The 23,311-nt window shown below is 40.9% G+C and overlaps 1 long non-coding RNA gene across 1 annotated transcript; it reads left to right on the forward strand.

The window, feature by feature from the left end:
• The first annotated feature begins 1,344 nt into the window (after nucleotides 1-1,344).
• LOC121663116 lies at nucleotides 1,345-23,188 on the forward strand. The gene is made up of 3 exons (XR_006015532.1): nucleotides 1,345-1,843; nucleotides 8,341-8,420; nucleotides 22,353-23,188. It is a non-coding gene; the product is annotated as an uncharacterized LOC121663116 (long non-coding RNA).
• Nucleotides 23,189-23,311: the final 123 nt, after the last annotated feature.

Consider the following 23,311-nt stretch of genomic DNA (forward strand, 5'->3'; position numbering starts at 1 on the left):
TTCAAATACTGCAATTAAAACTTTTGGCACACAGAATTCATTAATATTTTCTTTGTGAAGCCTCCAGTTGATTGTCTCTAGTACTTTGCCATTTTAATTTTCATGGTGTGCTTCTTGGGGCTGTCCTGTGCAGGACCAAGAGCTGGACTTGATGAATCCTTGTGGATCTCTTCCAACTCAGAACATTCTGTGATTCTGTAATTTGTACTGTTTGTATTATAAACAGGAATGTAAGGTACTTTTCAGATGAAAAAGCAGAATCTGTGCCCTAAAGGCATGGTTTGACAGGTTTTCACCAAACATTCACAGAGTTGTTGCTAAGCTTCTCTGAAGGTGAGTATTTACTGGTAAACAGTGTTTGCTGAATACTACTGTCTTCCATGTTCAGGCGAGTTCATTCCATGAACTGAACCCCCATTATAAATAGTAGAAAAATAATAGTAGAAATGGCAGCCTTCAAAAGACAGAATATTTAAATTATATGCATCTTTTACCTTCCTCTCATCCTTCCATCAAGCTCCAAGTACACATATTCATTTTCTTTTGTCTTAAATACTCTCATGAAACACAGTTAGTCTTTACAGAATAATTGCTGTGTTTGTTTGGGTTTTATTCATAGATGTGATGCAGTGGCAGTCATGTCAGTAAAAAAGCATCAAAATTTCCTACTGCAGGCAGAGACCCGCACACAGTGACTAAACTGGATTTGTCCAAACTTCTGCCTTTTCATTCTTTCTCAAATGCTTTGTGGGGAAGTTGTTTGTGCTCTGACAAGCAAACTATTGTGTTTGTTTGTTTGTTTGTTTGCTTTTAAGCGTTAGGTATTTTAAAAAGTTCATTTTTTATGCTCCAGTGACTACCCAAATTGCTACTATCCGTTAGTATTTGCCTGGAGGATTAGGACAAACATTTAGAATAAAGTGCCCAGTGTATCTCTTTGATTATTACAGAACTACCACATGAAGTATTATTTGGTGGCAATTTTATGATGTGCCTAAGTGGAATAAAATGTCAATTTTATTAAAAAAAGAATGCACCCAAGGACAGTGCAATGGGACCCTGATACAAAGGTTTTGCAATAGGACACATTCTCATGAAGTGATTTAGTGTCTCAGCTGGGACTTAACTCCCAAGGAGAATTTCAGAATTGTCACTTACTGACACTGGTTTATTTTCAGTGGAGAATGCTGACTTCTCAGAAAAGGAGGAGGGGCAAGAACCATCTCATTTGTTTTATCCCTGTGTTTGGTGGGTCAGGGCAAAGTTATTTGGGGGCAATTGTGCTGCATTCCTTGTCAGATACTCATTCCTCAAGTGCTGAGCAGGGCATTTTAGTGCTTTCACTTAGGCTAGTTAAAAATAATAAATTGTATCAGAGGCTAGGACATGCATTTTATATGTCTCTTGTAAACCTTGCAGTCAAAAATCTCCATGAGCTGTGCAAATGTGCTGCAATCCTGTTAACATCTGGCAAGCAGCAAACGGGGAAAAAAAAACAGTTGAAAAAGAAAAAATCTTTACCATAATATTGCAAGGCAAGTTTTTAACTAGCTAGGGTTGTTTTTTCCCCCCTTATTTTGTATAGACCTGAAGTGACCAGCAATTTCTTAGAAAATATGCTGCTTCCACTGACAATTGTGGTTACAGTTTAACTTCAACTACTGGACTGTCTTGTTTGAAATGAATTGTCATTGCTGCATTTTGGAAAACAGTTCTTGAGCCTGATGGGAGAGGTGCAAGCTTGCAGCACTGTGTGTGTACATGTCTGCAGTCAGCACGTGACAGTAGAAGATGTAAAGATGAATGACTCCTTGAATTTCAAGCAACATGGAATGTAAATCAGGTAAGTCACAGGCAGAAACACTCATTTCTTGAGAGCCATGTCAAAACTGGAAACCATTTGAGTTCTAATTAATGAAATGAGAATAGCCACTTTCGGCATTATTTTCCCAGAGGAAGATGTTTTAAATGATAAAACATGTGTTATGGCTGCTGTTCCTGTCCATGTATACACATACATAGGCACAGAGGAAACTGATCAATTTCTTCTGTTTTTAAGTCATACTTAAGAAAAATACAAATTCTAATTTATAAACCAGGCAAGTTTCTTTATGATAAATCAAACTTAGAGTTAAAACATACTTTGAAATTTTTCAATTTTATCTTTTTGAGAGAAGATATCCATGCTTCATGCTCAGAAAATTCAGATATCATTGAAGTGCACTTTCTCCTATGATAGAAAAGACTTTCCAGGTGGATGATCCATTGCTTCTCAGGAGCTCTGAAGATTGTCAGTACCTATTTTACTTACGTGTGTTTGTCTCCCTGGTACCCAGAACTACCCAATCCTTTCTTTTCAGTTAATTAATGTTTAACTTTAAGCTCAGCATGAGTATGGCAGGGCTCAGGCTGGACACTTCTTGAGGCCTGTGCACACCCCCATGTGTGGTAACACACTGACTCTAACAGGAGTGCAGGTGGGTATTGCTGGCATCCTAACTCACCTATCAGTGTGTAAAGCCTATGACAATTTCTTTTTATATAGCAGTACTTTCTCATGATTTTGGAAGAATTTACTAACAACATGGAGATCAATTAATAGCATTTTAAAAGTAATAAAATCGCTAAAAGTGACGGGCAAGATGTTTCTTGCATCATTACTTGAAGGGGGTCCACAGAAGGGGGGATGATTTTGGTTTCTCCATCTGCATTGTCTTCCCTTTTCAGCCCAGCAGACAGACTCTCTTGCTGCACAGGGATGGCAGAACTCATGATTTTTGGGGGGGAGTGCAGGAAAGTTTGGGCAGAAGGGCAAAAGAAGAAGGAATGGAGACTGAAAGAGAGTGAGCATTATTTCCACTGCCTCAATGCTCCGTGAGACAGGAGCTGTTTTGAGAGGATCCCAGGTCCTTGAAGATGTCTGACTTCTCTAAAGGCTGCTGAGAAAGAAAGGCAGAAATAGAGAAGACCTGCACATCCCTACCTAATGGAATGTCTGGCACTGATGTTGGGGGAATGTCTCAATTTCGAGTCTCCCTTAGCTTTAAAACCCTAGAAACTCCAGTTGAGGGGCATTAGGGTTTATGGCTTTTGGTGCAGGTAAGCTCCAAACTAAACTCCAACTAAGTAAGCCACTTGGGTATGTAAATGAGATCCTTCTTCCTTGAAGGTGAACATGTAACTAAACACTGATGAATCAGGAGCTAAATTACCATAAAATTAGTCAGTGATGCTCTTGTTTCACTGGAATGGCATGTGGTATGAGCAGTTTGATGTATATTGTGATACCCTGAGTGACCCAGGGACCGGAACTGTTTGGAGTCAAGTCCTTAGAGTCAACTGCAGAGCTTAAAGTAGCAAAATGCAACAAAAGCATTTGGGAGTTGCAGTTCTTGGAAGAAAGCACTCTCCAGTGTGTCTGTGCTTAGGCAGTTTCTTCTTTCTTTTCCCTCACCATCCACTGGGTTCTGCTGTGATAACTGTGAGGCATCACTGTCCTTCATTGCCTGCTGCCTCTGCAGAGCTTTCTGAGCACTGAGATCAGGCAGGTATATCTGTGTCAAGTTGCAAAATATGGGGGAGTTAAATCAGGACATTCTAAAGATCTTAACAGATGCCAAGCAGCCATACTCAGAATTGCCAACACCTTTATTTTTATCTTACTCAGTTTGTTTTCAAGCTTGAACATTTGTGTACACTAAGATTAGAACTATTTGCATGCCGGGTTCCAGAGTTCAGTTATTTTTGAGTTAACTCCATAATTTTTTTTTTTTTAAAGTGTGTGGCATTTGATCAGGAGAAGAAAGGGGGATGATTTTATTTTAAGCAGAAATAAAAGACACTTTTTCTTTCAAAATGGTTAATTAAACAAAGAAAAGGCAAAGCTATGCATGGACATCAAGCACAAAAAAGAAGGTGGTATTCTCTGGTGGCTTCCTCTCTTCTCCAAAGGTAAAAATTAATCTAATTTCTAGATCCATGACAGCTAGTCCTTATAGCCACTATGGGATGTCTGCTATACAAAGAACCTGCAGCGCTTCAAGGGAAGTTATGGCCTAATGCAACTAGTGCCCCATGCTTGTATACCACCATTTATCTATTTTTTTTTTCTAGTTTTCCAGTTCCCAGATAGATTGAAGTACATTTGAATCAAATATCCTACCAAACTCCTCTGATATGTAAGATATTTAAGGGGTAGATTCCATATGTCTTGCAGTTAACATCTGCTTGCAGATGTAGGTTATGTGTTTGTGCATGTGAAAACAGGGCTTTCCACTCAACTAATAGATTGCTTAATAAGACTTCTGATGGCATAATCTATCTTTATAAAGTCCAGTGGCTATGAATTCTTCTTAGGGCTAATCCTGAATTTATAGCGGTTTTATGTATGAAAGTCAGAAATGGGAAGAAATGTTCTGCAGTTTCAGGAGAGCAGTACAGCCACTCACTGTGGCTGCTACTGTGTTAGGCTGGCTGCAGTTACAGCCAAGCCACTGCAGAAAAGGGGCTCTGTTTCTATTTGATTATTAAAAGCAGTGGTCCAGATGCAACATCTGGCTCAGGAAATCCCTAAACTCCTGATTGTCGGAAACACAGAGGATATTAAGGGAGGGGGGTGTGTGGAGAGGGAATCACTCTGCATGCACCCTGTTCTTATATTCTTTTCCTAAGCATCTGCCTTTGTCTGCTGTCAAAGGCAGGATATTGGGCTGGATGGACCTTTCATCTACCCTGGGATGGCAGTTTTCCCTGTTTGGGGGGTGGAGTGGGCTGTGGCTGTGAAAACCCATCATCCAGGATCTGACAATCCCAAACGTGACTTTCCTCTCCTGCCTAAACCTTTATGGCTGTAGTGCTTCATCTGCTTTCCCCAAATCCTGCTCAGAGCAGTAGTGCAGCATAGAGGGAGGGAAAGAGCTGGCCCCCTCCTCAAGGGCTGTGTATTATTATGTATTTATTTTGGCTTGGATGGAGATTTTTTTTTTCATTTCCCCTCTGAACAGGGAATTCAGAAAAGTGACATCATTTTTAATCCCTGACAGTTTATGGGCTTTGAAAAAGATTCTGGATAATACTGAGCAATTAAGATGCCATTTTAATAGTTCTTTCAAGTGAAATCAAGTGAGTAATTAAATAAAATTGAATGAGGACCATGTCAGGCCACCCACAAGCTCTCATATCCGCTACAAATAGATGAATAAGTTAGAGTGTGGGACAAATGCTGTGTCTAAGTGGTCCTATTTATGCGTTATTGGATGACTCTAGGAATGAGGCTTTAAGCTGGAAGATTTGTTTCCTTTGAACAATGTTTCCAAGCAAGAACATGCAAGATTGTCAATTGCTATTCAAACAGCAGTAACTTTCCCATCTTTTTAAATTTTTTTGTGGTAGTGTTAATGCCATTGTTTTGTATCAATGGTCTGCAATAAAAGTCACAGAACATAAACAGGATTTTTTGCATTAAATGCTGGATTAGAATTTTTGCTGCCTAGTTATTAGTATGATGATATATGAATGCTTTTTGAAAGTTGCTTTAGACTGCAAGCATGGGGTATGGCATTAAGCATGGTTTGCATTCATTCTACACAGATAAAAAAAGCAAAGTGCAGACAAAGGGAAAATAAGTACTTTTGAGATATACAGTACAGTAACTAAGTAGGTACTGAAAAATGGTATCTCTCAGTTGTAGATCAGTTCATTTTCTTAGGGTGAAAAAACCTTTTAGGCTTTTCCAATCTTACATGTTAAATTTTGTGCTAGGATTTCTGACCATAATTAGAATTATTAACTGTAAACTGTATTTCTGAAGTCTATTCTTTGTACTGTGACTGGGATACCTAACCCTGTCTTAGATCTACACAAAATATTGAAATTTTAAATTAAGACAGATATTAATATCATGACATATGATAAGAGCCTTGAAAATTGAGTTGCATCTACAGCATTGTTTTTACTGAAATGCACATGGGGGAGGCAGCGGTTTAAAACAACAGTCAAAATAATCCCATTGTATTTCACATACAGATTCACAGAAAAACTCATCTTTTTCCTAAAGAATTTCCTCTGTAGGATACCTTCTGAGCACAGCTGATGGAGTGAGTACCAGATAGCATTCCATATTCACCCCACATGAACTTGTTTTCCCTTCATCTCAGGGCATGGGTCATTACTCCATGTCTGTAGGTGCTACCCTGGTACAAATCATACTTGCTGTTTTCTTTCCCTCCTAAAACATGCTTTTCTGGTTTTACTTTAAGTTTGGGACAATACAGGCCCCCTCTGGTGGTCAAAATATCTTCTGTACATTTCTCCAGTATCTCACTCTAAAGATGTTTTGCTGAGGGGCCAAAATGTCTGCTTTACATTTTAAAGTAATACGACCATTGTTAGTTCATTTTTCTAAGAAAACCACCGGAATGAGCCAAAACTGGAGGAGAAAAATGCGTAGGAGAGGTGTTCCAGTGTGTGTCAGGTCCCAGGAATGTGGTCAGTGACACTGATGGGCGCACACAGAGAGTAGCTGCAAAGTTCATTGCACCAACTCTCCCCGCCCAGCTGGCGCTCGGGAGTAGGGATGGTGCTGGAATGCCAGGGCTGGGTCTGCTGCTGGAGGCAAGACAGTGCCTTAGGGAGAAATGGGAAACAAAATGTTTCTGCTGAGGAAAAATACCTGTTTAATTTCACTGGCTGCTCTTTCTCTGATCACTGGAAACCACAGGCATACTGGATGTGGCATGCTGAGGTACAAAATATAGGTACAATGTTGAGGTACAATATATTAGGTTGATTTACTAGTTTCAATGGCTCCCCTTAATTTGGTAGAGTTGCACTAAAAACATTTGGACTTACAAGAGGGTTATGATATGCAACATTTAAATTTAGAGGAAGACTCTTCTAATCACTAATATGTTTGCATGTGAAAAAGTGGTATTTCCTTTTGCTGTTGTGTTGGTGTTGTCCTCTGTGGCAAGGTATTTCAGCAGCATCTGATTTCCTGGAGGCTGAGACAGTTTCTGAAACTGCTGGGGAAATCAAACAATGTTTGAAATCACGATGGCATCTTTAAAAGCAACTATCATCTGTGTCATCAGGAAGATAATCCCAATGGCTATCCCAAATCAGGCTCAACAGACACTAGACAGGGCTTCTCCTTCCCTTCTGAATCTGGCTGATTCTCACACATTGCACAAGCTTCCACTGGCATTTCTTAGCCTGTTCCCTAAGCCCTGGACTTGACTTTCTGTCTGCTGCCTCCCAGCAGCCACACATACCATCCGCCACTCAAAGGATAAAAGAGTCCTGTCAACACAACAGCTGACCAGGAAAAGGAGTAATTCACCAACGTGTTTATTCACTGAAGAACACTCGATCAATTCTATCAATGGTGACAAGGAGGATTTAACAGGAACATACAATAATTCTGTTGTTGTTTTAAAATCCCACTAGCCACAATAATGGCTGCTGAAGCACTTATCATTCTCGTGTGATTCCTTTAGCCTATTCTTAAGGAAGCCAAGGAAGAGGGATTGTGCTGTTTCATAAAAATACATTTAATGCAAGTGTTGGTTCCCAGAATCCCCTGCTTTTCTTCATCTGCTAGTAGCTCTTCTGCATACCTCTGGACTGCAAAAAAATCACTCTGTGCCTTAATCCACTGTGATGTTTTAAAACTGCTAGCAGGGGTCATCCTGGCCAAAGGCTTCTGAATGGGGAGGTGGGGGTGGTTCTGTACTAAGTCTGAAGGCCCTGCACAATTTGCTAGTAGGTTCGTACTGTCAGTAGCTGTGTGCTGCCATCAGAAAAGAGATGAGCTGCCAGAGTAGCTGGACTGCTTAGAGTTTCAGGTATGGGGTTTTTATTCAGGTTTATTAATTCCTATGTCATAAATAGATATTTCCCAAGTAGAAAGTTAGAAATGGGCATGAAATTTTTTATTAGTTCTTTTCAATGTAGGATTAAGAAAATAATATTTTTAATGAGATTTCTCTTAGTTATACAGCTACAGCCGTTTACCATATGAATAAGCAATACTTGCTCACAGGGTTGTGAGGAGGATAATCACTTTAAGAAACAAAATGAAAATGAGTTTATGGCTGCTTTGAACTTTCTTTTTCAAAATTTCAAATGCTGGATTACATTCAAAAATTGTTTTTTCACCTTAAGAAATGAAGACACTATTCATATTCAACGTTCAGAGTCCTTCTCCTTTACTGAATTGAAACAGTTGTTATCAAAGTCTTGTTCCTGTATTAAACTCTGAATTCAGTCCTTGACCTTCTTTTTGATGAGTGAAATAGTCAGAATTCATGGGCTTTCTCATAGCTGATGTTTATTTTCCAGGGAACTAATTAGCAGTGCTCGAGCTACATGAAATGGAAGTGTTAAGGTGCAACTCAGGACTGTGCATGGTTATAGAAAAGGTGAGTGACCAACCCATCTTCTATCATGGTCTTCTTTCATCTTCCATGCGGTGAGCAGTGGGACTCCTGGGGCACCAATTTTGTGTTCTACTGACTGTTCCTGGAATTCCCCTTTGCTGGCTTTTGTTCAAACAGTGATTTTGGTACAGGGTTTATAGGATAAGGAAGATTGGTCATGTCCACGTTAAATGCTCTTGTGGCTTTTCTCTGAAGTTACTATAATTTATCAGCATCCCTTTTGAACTGCAGGCACTAGGCCAGGACAGTATTCCAGCAGTATTTGCTCCGGTCGGCGTGCAGACATACGATATCCGTCCTACTGGATACGTCCCTGGGTATCTGCTCATGTATCCAAGAACAGCATTGTCTCTTTTAGCAGCATGTCACACTGGGAGCTCCTGTTCAGCTGACAAAGCAGCATGACTCCAGTATGTTTCCAGCGACCTACGGCTCATGAAAGAGATCCCTTTTTTTCCTAACTTCAGTTAATCATGAAGGGAAACAAGATTACATTGAGGTCTTTTTAACCTTTTTTTTTTTTTCCCTGGGGACTAGCTTCATTCCTGTGCCCCAGAAACAAAGACCTTAGGTATGAATGGCTAGATGGCTGAAAAGATCTATTCTCTTTCTTTGTTCAGGCAATATACAACAGATGCCAGCAAAGGTATTGAAAGAACTTTTGGTATGGGCATATGCATTCCTCTGACTGGGTGCTTGCATGCAAGAAAGTTTATATAATTATGATAGTAAAAGCTGATATTGCATACTATCCTTGCTGCAAACTACTAATTAAAGATGAACAGGACTACCCTATTTATCCTATTGCTGGTACTGAGAGCTGCTCCAAAATACTATTCCAAAGATCAGTGAAAAAAAATGCTAAGAAAAATACAGTATGCAAGTGAGTAGTGGGCAGGCATAAAGGGTGTGTATATCCAAGCTGCTGTGAGGTTCCTAATTACTGTAAGACAGTGTGTTCATGTGACAGAATCCGGCTGGGATTCTCCATCCATCTTCCTCATTACTACTGTTGGCAGCTCCCCAGGCTCCTGCCAGGGAAATCCAGCCCCAAGGTGCTGTGTGCAACCTGAACATCAGAGGCTGATAAAGATGGCAGGTCACAATCAAGGGACAGAAAGAATTAAGTAAGGAATTTCACAGCCACACATGAGGGTGGTGCTGAGGAAGAGGGGATAGAGGCAAAAAGGATTTTTCAATAGAAGTGCCCAGTTTACTAGCAAGATGAGCTGAGGACAGAAAATGAAGTTGAGCTGAGCTGGTAGATCTAAACAAAACAAGGCAGGAGCTGGGCTGTGACATAGGCATGATCCTCCACAGCAGCAAGCAAACGAAGGCAGAAGCATGCGCAGGCTTCATTGCTTTATTGCTTCGTAGTGCTGTGTACTTGGCAGGCTCCTGACTCACCCTCTGCCAGAGGATTTTCCTGGCTAAAGCAGTCTGCTGGCAGATGCTCCCCCACCTCAGACCCAGAGATACCATCTCCCAAACAGCCCTGTGACTAAGAGGAGGCTGACTGTATTATTGTTAGGGTATCCTGAAAAATATAGATAGGAACGCTGGTTGCAGGAAGAGCTTTGAACGTTGCCATGCTTGCAGGAACAGAGTGCTTTAGTGTGTGAGGTCACTCACAGTGAGATTTGCCCTTAAAGATGGGGCTTACTTCAAACCATCAATCTGTAATACCAAGGTAGGAAAAAGTAAAACAAAACTCCCTATTAAAGCAACATTTGGAAAGCATCCTCTTCAAGGCCTTCATGGGCTCAGGACACTGCAGGCTGCAGTACCCCAGCTGTGGTGTGCACTGGTGGGCACTCAGAGACATTGTATGTGGCTTTTCAGGCCAGGCAGGACCCCTGCCTTGGTAGAGACAGCTTTTCCCAGCCAAAATGGCAGGACTGCTCTCTTTCTGTCTGCCTGTCCCATATTTCAGGGCACTGGAATATCATATGATACTAAGGGGATTATGTCATGTCTTCCCCCTTCCTCCTGCCTGCTTCCTACCCTTAAGTTCACTTGATTAATATTTCTATTGTATATTTTAATCAGTACAATCCTGGCTGCAGGCTACCTTCCCCTGTTCCTGGCCTCTTTAAATCACAGCCGTTTATATAATCTATATTATTTTAAAATGTTCATTGTGCAAGGACATTTTAGGATTTGTAATGTTTAGCTTGCTGTGATGTTTGCACAGGACCTGCCCGTGACATACATTCAGCATATACCAGTTTGTGGTGGCAGGCTGCCAAAACTACCCTGCCTCTTATCACCTCTTCCCCTTACAGTTTGTTAGATTCCTGGCAAATGCTGCCACAGGTGTTAATGCAGTGAGAACCTACCTGTATCTGTTCCTTAACACCTATCCTGTGCTGTGCCAAACATGGCACAGCAGAATCTGAGAATACTGACTAGCCCAGTGAACTGGAGTAGAGGTTTCCATCTCTCAGGAGGGGTGCAAAGAGGGGCTCATGTACCCAGAGGGGTTTGCCAGCCCCTCAAGGCGAGAAGTGCCTCCAGTGACTCTCTGCTGCTATAAACTCTGAACTCCTACAGCAGCCTGAGCCATACTGGTGGGTGCAGGCTTTAGCAAGCCCACTGACCAAGTTCACTCTGCTCTTCACTATCTGTAATGCAAGTACCTATGGAGAGGTACCAGCGGTAAAGCAATCATGACAATTATGTCATTTCATAGTGTCAACCTAAGCATGCAGTGACAGAGGCAGATCTCAAAAGAGAGTGACCTCTGGCAGTGAAAAAAAGAAAAAGCAACAGTGAGCAGCTGGGAGGGTGCCCAGAAGCTTCAGTCTCTGACCCAGCTCAGCTGTAGATACAGCAACACACCCAGGCAAAGCCTCATTACCATCTTTATAAATTTCTGCAATATCTGGGTGTTATCTGAAGGTTTGCCTTGAGCATGCCCATGCAGTCTGAGCCTCAGCTGAGTTGGGCTGTAGAATATACAGGGGAAAGTAACAATGCTTCTTTTTAAGAAATCGATATCAGCATCTGAAATAAGTCACTGTGCTTGACTTAGCCAAACCAAATTCCTGGTGTCTGGAGTTTTGTCTCTCTGGTTGATAGCAGGATTAGATACAATATGCATGAATATACTGCGCAACCATGCAAAACCAAATAGTGCCGCAAAGTTAATTGTGGTTTAATTAATACAGTCTGCTGCTCCATGCTCCACCAAGTTTTTGATTATTTGTCCATCTTTAGATTTTCAACAAAGCATTCCTGCACTGTTGGATGTCTTCAGAAAAAGAAGAGAAAAATGTATCTTCCTTTCTATTTTGGAAGTTTGGCTTGTTTTCAAGCCATTTTATTCAATAAAATAAATTTTTTTGGTTTATTAACAACACATTTGGCATGTCCATTTTTCAGGACTTTTTTAAGATTCTAAATTTTTGTGAATTTCAAAGTGAAGAACATGAAATATTTTTTACACGTGGCAGAAAAAACTAAAGCCATTTCAAACCATGTTTTAGTTAAGGACATAAACATGTTCCTGAAATATTAAATTTACTTGTAAATTGAACAATTGCAATTTCATGTCTCAAACTCCAGCTTTTAAAAACATATCTATCTTAACTACAAGGGGGTACTTCTGCCCACTCACAACATTTGACACTGGGTATTTTTTTCTTCATGGTTATTTGGTGTAAAAGGCTAAAAATAAAAGCATATTGTTCTGAGCATTGTGGACAACTTTTCCAGACAGGGAAAACTGAGGGTTTTATGACTTAGGAAAGCAGTGTTCCCAGAGGGCTGGTCTGCTTTTTTTTCCACTCTTCCCTTTAGGATTTTCTGAAAACATTTCACTTACTGTTGGCTCTGCAGTACATTTATAGTCTCGTATTTTTAGGTTTACCACGCACAGAGAGGTGCCACAGCACACTCCTGTACGATCACCCACTCAGACGTGACCAAAGATTCAAACTGGTGGAGGGGCCTGGTTTTGGTTTTCCCCTTCCCAACCACTAGGAACAAATTTGCTCTGTGCTTAGAATGGGTTAAGGTGAGTGTTCAGTCCTGTGAAGGGGCAGCAGCCCTGGCAAGAAGAGGAGCCCATGGAGGTGCCTGCTCCAGCCTGGGCTGTCCTCTCGTCCAGCTCCCAGGGCTATGCCCCAGCCAAAAGCCTGTGCCTTCCCATCATTTCCCAAAGCAAAAGCTAAGCAGAAGCAGTGCAGTAAGGTTTGAAAGGGTGAAACACGCCTTTGTCTGCTCCCTTGTCATCCTGAACAGCTGGGTTAGAGCTGCACACAGCCCACGGCCATGAATGGCAATATTAACTTTAAAAAGAAAATCCTCGTTTTGATTGGCTGAGCCAGCTGTCTGATGGCACAGCTTTCCAGCAACTTAGAATTTCTTTGTAATTAGGGAATTATTGCAAAATAGGGAACAATAACATTATTTGAAGACTGATACTTAAACTGGGATAGCCAAATTTACCTTCTAGTTGTATCTAAATTAATAATCTAATTTTGAAAGGAAATCAGAACCTAACAGCTGTTGGTGACTTTTCTTAAACTGTTTTAGAAAGAGTCAGATTATGATTTTTTTGAGTATTTGGACACTTGATAGCCTACTCTTAGAGTATACTTCTGTTCGTTGTTAATTTTAATTTTTTTACCTGGCAGTTTAACTAGTAAATGTACAAATGACTTAAAACTTAAGCCACGTAAAAAGTATTTTGTTTTCAACAGAGGAGTCCAGTGTGAATTTCATGTTCAACACATGAGCCAGGATGTGACTAATTGTCAAGTAACTCTATGTCAATATTTCATGGGTTTTTTAACCGATAAGCTTCACTGTCAGACTAAACATTCTAGTATTTGGTGTTTTCTAAAATGTTATTGAAGTGTGTTTTCTCTAGTACATCTAGTTATTAAAGTCTTAATTCCACATTATTTAAATATTTTGTTAAGGCTATGTTATTTAAATGGCTTTGTAAGGCTAAAGCTTATTTATTTAACTGATAAATCTATTCATGTAGTTAATAATTCTTAAACATCCCACCTTTTTTAGTGGTTTAGACATTGTCTACACCTCTGCAAAAGAAATTTATATTAACAATCACAAGGTATTAGGAAGTACACTGGATATAAAGTCCTGTATAAACATAGAAGTTGTTGTTAATCCGTAAGTGATGTGCTAATAGACTTGCAGATAACTTGACATACGTGTTATCCACTCAGGACAAGCCTGAACTTTGCTAAGGTGGAAAGAAAATTCTCACAGAGAAAGCACAGAGTCGGTACAAAGTGGTGGTGCATAAATGGAGGCTGGAAATTAAAAGAGCGTGTCAGCTTTACAAAGAAGTGGTGGGGCAATGAAAATGAGGCTACGAAAATGACATTGGTATGCCTGTGCCCCATGGCTGACTGGGTTGCTCCTAACAGTAAGAACTGCACTGCTGGCTGCCTCACCCTGGGATCTTGCTTTATGGTCCATCATGTTCTTGTGTAATGAAAGGGGCTGGCTTCCTGTCCTGTTAAGCTTCCATTTACCTGGGCATGGTACTCAGGAGAACTGGACTATAATTCTGTGAATGTTTCCAGCACAGGGCAGGAAAACAGACAGACATAAGAGTGGAAAAGTGTTAAGACTGCAAAGCTCAGGCATCTTCGTATTCCACCTCCTCGAATTTAAAAGGTTGCCTAAGCAATGCTTATGTTCTTTGCTGGATCAAAACTTCCATGTACGAGGTGCAGCGTGTCCCTCCTTCTCTGAATGTATTTTCACTGTCCTGGAAGTTTCTGCTATGTTTCCCCTTCTCCTTTCACTGTTTCCCCTTCACGTTCCCTCTGATCTCATGCCACCAACATTTCCAAGGCTGCGTGTCTCTCCCCTCTGTGTTTCTGCTGCTCCCTGTAAGATGGGAGCAGGCTGTGTTTGGGTGCAGAAGATGTGCTGTGCCTGGGGCTGTGGCAGAGGGGGGCTCCCACATTTCAGGCTGAGCCCCCACCCCCAAAACACGACCAGTCATGCCTGTGAGACACAGGAACCCTGTGGGGCCTTCAGCCCTGTAAATGGCTCCACACTTGAAGTCCACTGTGTCTAATTAAACCCTTTTCCAGCACACCAGAGGATAAAAACAAGTAATATCCATCATCCTTTTGCCACCCAAACTGCTGTGTGCATTAGAAAGTCCAGTGTTGGCCTTGCTTTCCTTGACTTTTCCCCTGTGTAAAACAGGGGTACAGCTGTGCCAGTGTTTTGAAGTCTATAAATCAAAAGTGTTGCGTAGGTGTGAGTATTATTAGCTGCTTAATAGAACTAGACAGTGTTACAAATGAACCTGAGACAATGAGCCATGGCAGTGTCAGCTTAAACCCAGATAAGCTGACATTTTTGCTGAGGACTACTGAAGTACAAGAAAAAAAAATTGCCATAGCATTCCTGTAACTCCATTAAAATTCCTGTCTACCTGAGTCAAATGCAGCAGAGACCAAGGCTGAAAAGATCGCTTTTTGTCTCGCATTTTTTCAATGTCTCTTTCAAAAAAATGTAATTTTGAACAGCTAAGCACCTTTTCTTTCTCTTTGAGCCTCACAGAGATTTCCTGACAGGTTAGTGCATCCTAGCATACTACTGGCAGCTGTGTGCTCAGTGCCTTTGTCCCACACAGGTGCTTTCCTTGAGTCAGGATGACAAAATCAGTTTTGGACACCAGGAAAGAAGAAGTATGATTTGCCATCAAGAAATAATCTTGGAATGAATGCGTCAGCAAAATCTTTCTGTCTCACAACTGCTCACTGAGAGTTGCCATATGCAAAAGTGACTGGACCGTGATCCATGCAGAGTTATGGAGGGGAAATTTGTGAGGAAAAGCTGGGAAAACCTGTGGGATTTTCCAAATGACCTTTTCTGGGTTCAGGAGCACCGAGCTGTGCGTGTTTATACAGTGTACATCACAACTGCAACCAGCACAGGGAACTGTCTTCTAACAGGGACAAAGGTAGGGGTTTTTCTTCGCTACTTTGCACTGTTACTTTTTGGTACCATCCCCTGACCTCTTTTCCTCTAACACCTCATAAGGTGCTTGGTTGACCTGCTGGTTTATGACAATGAAACTGGTATATATAATTGAGAGATTTTTCTTAGCCTTTTTTATTTTTTTGTTTGTGTTCCACCTGCCACTTCTGAATTCACAGGCTACTACAGCATTTCCACTGAATTTCAAAGATTTTTCCCCACGTGCCAGTTAGTTGTGCCTAAGATTTAATTTGAAGATTTTTTTTTTGAGTATAATAAGTTAACAGCTAATTAATAAATAATACACTGAATACATTTCTATTGTATCTAGAGAGGTAATGTGGTATAAAAAAAACCCCAACTGTACTGATTTTTCCTAAAGAACTTGGAAACAAAACAGTGTAGCCATTGTATTTCAAATATTAGAGTAATTGTTCAGTACGTGTGGTGCAACCCTAAATTTCTATGTCAGAACATGGTGCCAGCTCTGAGTTTATGTAAATTGTGGTACTGTGGGCATGCACATGTTTAAACAAGTGCTTTCCTATCTCCAGGTTATACAGGCATATTTCTGTATATGGTTTGGAAAAGCCAGACAACACTCTAAAGTGATAAAAGGGAACCTAAACCATGTGCTCGGCTTTCACACCATTGTACTTTTCAAACAAAGCAAAACCTGCTATGGGACTTGGATTTTTCCTCTAAGTACATTAGCATGTCTTATATATAAATCCTAATGAAATTTATTCTTGTATACCTTAAAACATGTAGGTAGAAGAGACCTAGTAAAACAAGGAGATAAACAGAGAATAATTAATTGCCTGCAGTTGAAAGTGTTTTGTGCCATAGTTTCTGTTACTTCAGTATGCTCATAATCCTGTGACTTTAAGCATCTCTAAATTACAGGTTTATGCAGCCAAAATATTAGTGTAACTCCTTTTGGACTCAACAGGCTACCTTGTGGCTTAACCTACTACTGAAGGTCAGGAGAGTATCATTCATCTTCCACAACGCCTAGACATCACCAGCTACACTTCTGGACATATCCTGGAAAATGAAACTGTGAAAACATTCCAAGCAGTTCAGTGGGATTATTATCTTTGACAAGATTCTCTTGACAATACACAAACCTTTGTGCACATATCACCATAATATGCAATAAAACTCAAAGATCCCCCTTGGGACTGCTTTGCTTGCTGTGCACGGTATTTTGGATGGGCTGGCAATATGGGATTCAACACTACAGGGAAAACTAACTCATGGGTTTTCACCCACACTTGCAGTTTAAGCATTCATTGTTATTTTGAACGTTATTGTCTTACTTTTGAAGAAAGGTTTCTCATGTACCCTCCTAACATAACACCTAGCCCTGGAAGATTCTAATTACTGTACTGTACATCCCTGTTTGGATCAAATAGATTATTCTCTGAGTCAGTGCTTCTGGTTTAGTAAGTCACAAAAGTAAAAACATTTTCTTATTTATAGTTCTTGCTGGAATTATGCTGTGGAAACAATGGTTGTATATAATAGTTAAGATGCTGTGCAAGACTAGTTGATTACAAGATCAGACAGTACACTCAGACCATTAGGTTTTCCCCAATATAAGAACCCTTAGTCAAATTAGAAGTGGACCTTAACAGGCAGTGCTAGTCCTTGAAACCAGGTTCTGTGTCCTCCACCACACTGCTGCTGGTTTGTGTCTAAGCCTTGTACCCTGGAGTGCTGCGAGGAATGACCACATGCCAATGGCATAATTTCATGACTGAGACACGATCAGAAAGTATAAGAAAAGAAGAGCATCTCACTGACTGAAAAACATCAGGATGATTAGGGGCTGCTTTAGAAATCAACAATGTGAGAAGGTAAGCATGATGTTTTGATCAGAGAACCAGACCTAGGAAAAACAGCAAGAGGAATAAGAGAGTAAAGAAAACTGCAGAAGGAAAGGAGAAGAAAGTTTGGTTTGTTACTGCATAGGGCTTTTATTCTCATTAGTATTAGGGGTTAGTATTGTTTTCAGCTATGAAGGATAATTTAGATTATGCTGATCTTGTATCACTGAGACAAGGAGCTGGACAGATTCTGCAGAAGAGATGTGTGTGACTCATGGAAAGAGTAACTAGTGAAGAACTTGCTCAACTTGAACTCTTGCTTACAGGGATTTTATTTACCCCTGGGGGAGGGTGAAGTTTTCCAGTTTGGCATAGAGCTAAACTACTTTACCAGCGAGAGAGAACTTGAAGCCTCCTTTGCTGAGAAGATAAGCTTTCATGATACAGCCTAACATGTACTGACGATTATTGCACAACCAGAGAGGAAAAAGATGCCTTAAAGCACGGGGTTTTTAGCTGTGAAAACTAGCTAATGGAGTATTCAACACGTGTACCTAACTAGATGGTCACATTAACTTTTTCATTCAATACATGAGACAAATCATCCAACATTTATTTACAGCAGGCACACTTAACAAAAAAGAAGGAAAAATGCTCCCTGCTTTAAGGATCCCTAGTAGCTCTTTCAACAATATGATACCCATATTCTCCTTCACAAAATGCTCCTTAGAGAATTCACTGAAAACTATTTTTTGATTTTTATTTGTAATGTGAATAGTAATCTACCTGCCTGGTGACATCATTATGGGCACTTTAAAAAAATTAGCTGTGGAAACATTTGGGAAGAGTTATATTTAAGAAAATTACTTGCTAAAGAGGTTTGTTTAGTTTAAACACAAATTCAGCCTTAGCTCATCTGTACAAACAAGTTTTAAAAGAAAGGAGAAAAAAACCCCACTTCCCTGATGTGCTGATCAGAACTCTTAATAGCAACCTTAAACATGCATAAGTTAAGAAAACTCCCCAGTTTCTCCAGAACAGGGCAGAACTTAATCCTCAGGCACAGCCTGCCTGAAAACTTGGAGACCACAGAGATGAGATGAGATTTGGATGCGGATTCCAAACAAACACTTTTAATAGGTGAGTTATAAATATGGATCCTCTTTTTTTTTTCCCCTTTACAAACCCTACATCAAATTGTGAGGAAATACTTAAACTGCTTTTGTGAATATTTTGTTCAGCATAACTATTTGTAAAAAGACTTCGTTCTACCTATTGGTGTTGTCGAGTCACTGAGATACTCTCTGCAATAAAAACAAATCTTAAATTCTTTCAGAAGGAAAAAGCCCACCTCACTTTAAGACTAAGAAAGCCTAAGAAAAGGTAGCAGGTGTGAAAGTTCAATTTATCGGCCCTATCTTTGAGAAGAGCTAAATCAATTAGTATAAATCTGTTTTAGTCTTTGAAAGATACATGATAACAGATGACAAGAGAAGACTGAAGAACTGTATAATTTTGGCTTGGAAAAGCTGCTTTAAATACTGAAACACTGAAGATGAAAATGTCAGTACTTGATGAGCTGAACTGTAAAGAATCACAAGAGATTCCTGCAGACCTGAAAACATTATGTATTGTATCTTTCACGAAACTGGCAAACACTCAAAAAAACCACTGGTGCCTTTGCCAGTCAGTGCTAAGGACTTACATATGGTCTTCGTTCAGGTTTTCTTGACTGGAGAGGCTTTCTCTCAATTTAAATTGTTGGCAGTCATAATTTCTGATTTTCATAATTGCAGTTGCCTTTAAATCAACTCTGGAAATCATCAAACTTTCAGTCCTGGAGCAGAATCCTGATCCTTGTCAGCCATGGCTACAACCCCACAGAAAATGAGGGGCAACACTGGCTAGTTCAGCTCTGAAGGAGTATAGGTACCACTTGATTTTAGGTCAGAGATGGACATCAATGTGCTTTGAAAAGGAGCAGACAAGAAGCTTATGTGCAGAGGTGGATCATTCCCTTTGTCTTCAGATTACATCTTTTCAGTTCAAGATTGTACGTACACTGATTAGTCAAAACTGTGGTCCTAGAAAATGCTACACTTGTTTTGGAAGAAAAGGATAGGAATCTGCTTATTTTTCTATTTCCTTTTTTTTTTTTCCCCCAGAAAATTTTAAACTTTAATATGAACAAAGCTAGCAAATTCATCTACACTAGGATCCTGAATCTAGAGAACTTTAATTTTTTGTATGCTGCTGGCTAAAAGTTGACAGAAGGAAAATGAGAAAATGAGAAAACGAGGCTACATGACCTGAAACTTCATGCTCCAAATGCCTGCTTTCCTGGATGACCCTGTTCTGGACAGATAATGGTTCTACTCTCTCCAGTCCAACTACATGTGACTCAAACAAGAATCACTCACAGACAGGCTATTTAGCACTGAGGCACATCCTCCAGACTTTTTTTTCAGCTAGGAATGCTGATGTGTAGAGCTGACAGACTCTCTGCTTGCTGCTCGTATGCGCTGCCTGTGACACTATGCTGCCCTGCAGATGTGTGTATTCTAACAAACCAGCCTGCAGATGTGCAGCGTTGGGGCCCGCTTGCCTTTGGGCGCTAAAGGCTTGCGAAGAAGAGACATCAGCCGAGACAGGGAGACAGCGCCGGGCCGGAGCCCCGCTGGGAGAAGCAGGGGAGCGGCCGCCTGGAGCAGGGAGTGAAGGCTGCCCCTCAGGTGGGCTCCGGTGCCAGCAGAGGAGCTGCGGTCCGTGACTCAGCGGCTGGCCCGCACGGGAATGTCTGCGAGCAGCACGGTGGCGTGCCCATGCTGGGGACGCACCACAAGCCCTCTACTGTTTAGATTCATCTGCTACTGCTTTAGGGAAGCGTGGTAAACTACGATAGCAGGTTTGAAACAATCTGACAGTCATAGAGGCTTATTTTAAATACAGCTATTAAGGGAGGATAAAAAGTTATGATTTTCATAATCATGCTTTTTTTTTTCTTAGGCTCAGGTGAACACTGCAGAACTGACTACAATCTGAGAAAGATTGTATTCAAGTAGTCACTCACATCACCTTGATTTGGCTAATTAGAGACCATGTTTTGATTATCTGGTGCCGTCAGCCCCTACCAGGCCCTCCTCAGCTAAGCCTCTTTGCTATAAGGCCAGACTGAATTTGTATTTTCTAAATACAGGTGCCGGGCTGATGTGTCCCTCTACAGTACTATTATGTTACAGCCTGCCTGGTGGCAAGATCTGTTCAGACTGTGCCTGGTGTCATCTGTGAGCCCAGGTGTTTAGCCTTTTCCTGGGGTCTGCTTCATCCCTTCTGGCATATCCTAGCTCTTCCAGTCCTCAATCTCCTTCCCACGTGTAGCCTACACCAGGAAGTCGTCTACATTATTACCCTGCAGGCTTGCTTTCTTGAAACGGGTTTCTGACCCACCCAAAATGGGCAGCAGCTGTGCCTGTTTCCACCTGAGGCTGCTTGTTAGGCATGATGCCACACCTCATCACAGATGCATATGGTAACTGAGGGCAGAGGGGACCCTCAGAGGTCCTCCTGCTCAGACCAGGGTCAGTGTGCAAGCATCCTGATGAATAACACAGACACACTGCAGACTGACATTAAACATCTCTGCAGACACATTTAGCTATTGGAGGAAAAGTGATGGAAATGAAAGCCCAGCATGTTATTGCCTACCTACTTTAAAAACTAAAAAAAAAAAACTAAAAAAAAAAAAAGCTTGTAATTTTCATTCCATCACCTTCCACCACAAACCTTGAAAGAGCAGCAGACAGAGAACCTATACACACACTCCCCACCTATAACATTGGTGTGCTGGGAGCTGCTCCAAGTGCATCATTAGAAGTAGTATTCTGCCCTTTTTTAAATTCAGAGACCCAGGGTCTGCTGCTCCAGGTGCCCAGCTGGTCTTGAAACAATTGTTTACCCTGACAGTCAGGCTCAGGTACTAAGCAGGGCTCAGTACTTTGTGACAGGCAAAGGAAGGTTAAACTGGACAGTAGATACCCAAGCTGTCCACCCAACATCATCCCAGGCTATGGCTAAAGGGGGAGACCAAACACAGATAAGGCTGTGAAAACATTACCTTTCAGGTTATTCAGCAGCTGCTGCAGGGGTAATCATGGCTGGTGTTCCCATGAGCCAGGGCTCCTCTTTTCATAGTTACCACTTTTGTCTGCTTCACTTCCACTTATGCTGATTTGCTGGTCTGCCTAGATTATGCACAATTATGAAAACTTTAAGACATTCAGAAGCAGCTTTATTTTACACAGACTCTCTTTCCTTCAGCTTTCATAAGTCTGAGCAGCACACAGTGCAGGGTCCACTGCTGAAGTTTATTTTTGTAGAGGTTAGTATTCTTGGCATACGACATAGTCACGCTGTGAGAGTTTTCAAATATCAGTTATAATATTTACTTTGCTTTTGTGAAGAATATGTTAGTTTAAACATGTCTTCTCCTAAGGTAAAGTGAAATAATTGTATGTAATTTCTTATTTTTGTGGTCCTTTCCACCTAATTTCCTCTGCAGTTTATTTATTTTCAGTGTACACGGGATTGTAAAAAGAAACAAACAATTGCAAGGAATGGTGTAATAAAAAAGTTCCATAGATATTTTAATTGTTTTGTAGACAAGATATATTTATTTCCTTGAGGGGAAGAATAATTGCAACAGCACAGTGTGGAGATTTTCATATCTTGAAAAAAATCTTGTATTTCTGAATCAGTTATTTTCTGTATGTGAGGATGACTGTGAAACTGCCAAATATTCTAGAAGGGATTTCTGCTTGTTCGGAAAAATGGAATTCAGGACTATAAAAATCCACACAACTTCTTTTACCACAGCTACTGTCAGCAACTTATAAAGAAGTCTACTCCTACTTGCCTTAAGTGTATTTTGCTGGATATGGTGGTGGTCAGTAGCGACAGACTGGCCTCAGGCTTTTGCCAAATGGATCCAGCTTTCAGTGTGACTTAATGCAAGAAAAAAGAGTCCTAATCTCTTTTGGTAGCAGTACGAGTGGGAATGATGACCCCTACTCCCACTATCATTACTTTGTTTTCTTTTCCCATCCAGACTTGTGGCTTTGGAATATCTGCATGCTCATCTGTCTGCTTCAGAAACTGAGTGCCACACAGGATCTGTACTGCTCCAAGATACGAATTCACATCATGGACCAAGCTTATCATAAAAGTTCCTTTGCCCCTGAAAAGCTAGTCTGCTTCAGGACCGCGTGACTCCAGTCAGAAGAGCCAGCAGGATTTATCACCCAGCCTGTGTGTACAGTGCTAATGCAGCAGAGCCCTGATTCCAGTGGCAGTGGGAGAGTGGCTTTGGGAGATCTTTCAGAGAACGTGCTGGGGAAGGCACATTCATGCATCTTGGATTCAGCAAATCCAAGGAGGGGGAGGCAGAAAGCTGGTTACCCAAGGTAACATAGTGTGAGTCTGGAATTACTGGGATGTGCCAAGTATGGTCATTAGAGATCTCCAAATCACAAGGAAGGTCACTAGCAGCAAATGGGTACAGCAAAGCTAAGCTGCTTCCCCCCAAAGCCTCACACATCCATCCAGACCTAGTCTGACTGAGTTCCTTGGAAGTGGATGTAAGTGCCTGCATGAATAGAGTGAGCAAGACTTGTCCTTTTGTGAAATATTATTGATGATATTTATACTCTGGTAACACTCAGGAACAGCTGAGGCCTCAGGATATTAGTGCAAACTGTAGAGTAATTACAGTTTCTGCCTGAAAGAACAAACAACAATCAGGGTTCTGTTCTGAAAAACAGCATGCAGAAATGATGCTGGTATCTACATGGTCTTACTTGGCAAATCAGGTATGTATTCAGAGTCACGTGTGCCATATACTTTAGTGACATAATAAACACCAATTACTTCTTTTTCCTACTCTGATCACAGTGAGACTAAGCTGTTACGTTTTGTTCAAAAGAAATACTCTTCAAATTAGTGTCATGTTACCTGTACAGAGCTATGGCTAAAGGTATAATTTAGCCTGCAAAATACAGGACTTTTTTG

The sequence above is a fragment of the Corvus kubaryi genome, unplaced genomic scaffold (genome assembly GCF_017639235.1).
Source record: "Corvus kubaryi isolate FWS band 111438036 unplaced genomic scaffold, C.kubaryi_AGA036_p1.0 37266, whole genome shotgun sequence".
Taxonomy (NCBI): Eukaryota; Metazoa; Chordata; class Aves; order Passeriformes; family Corvidae; genus Corvus; species Corvus kubaryi.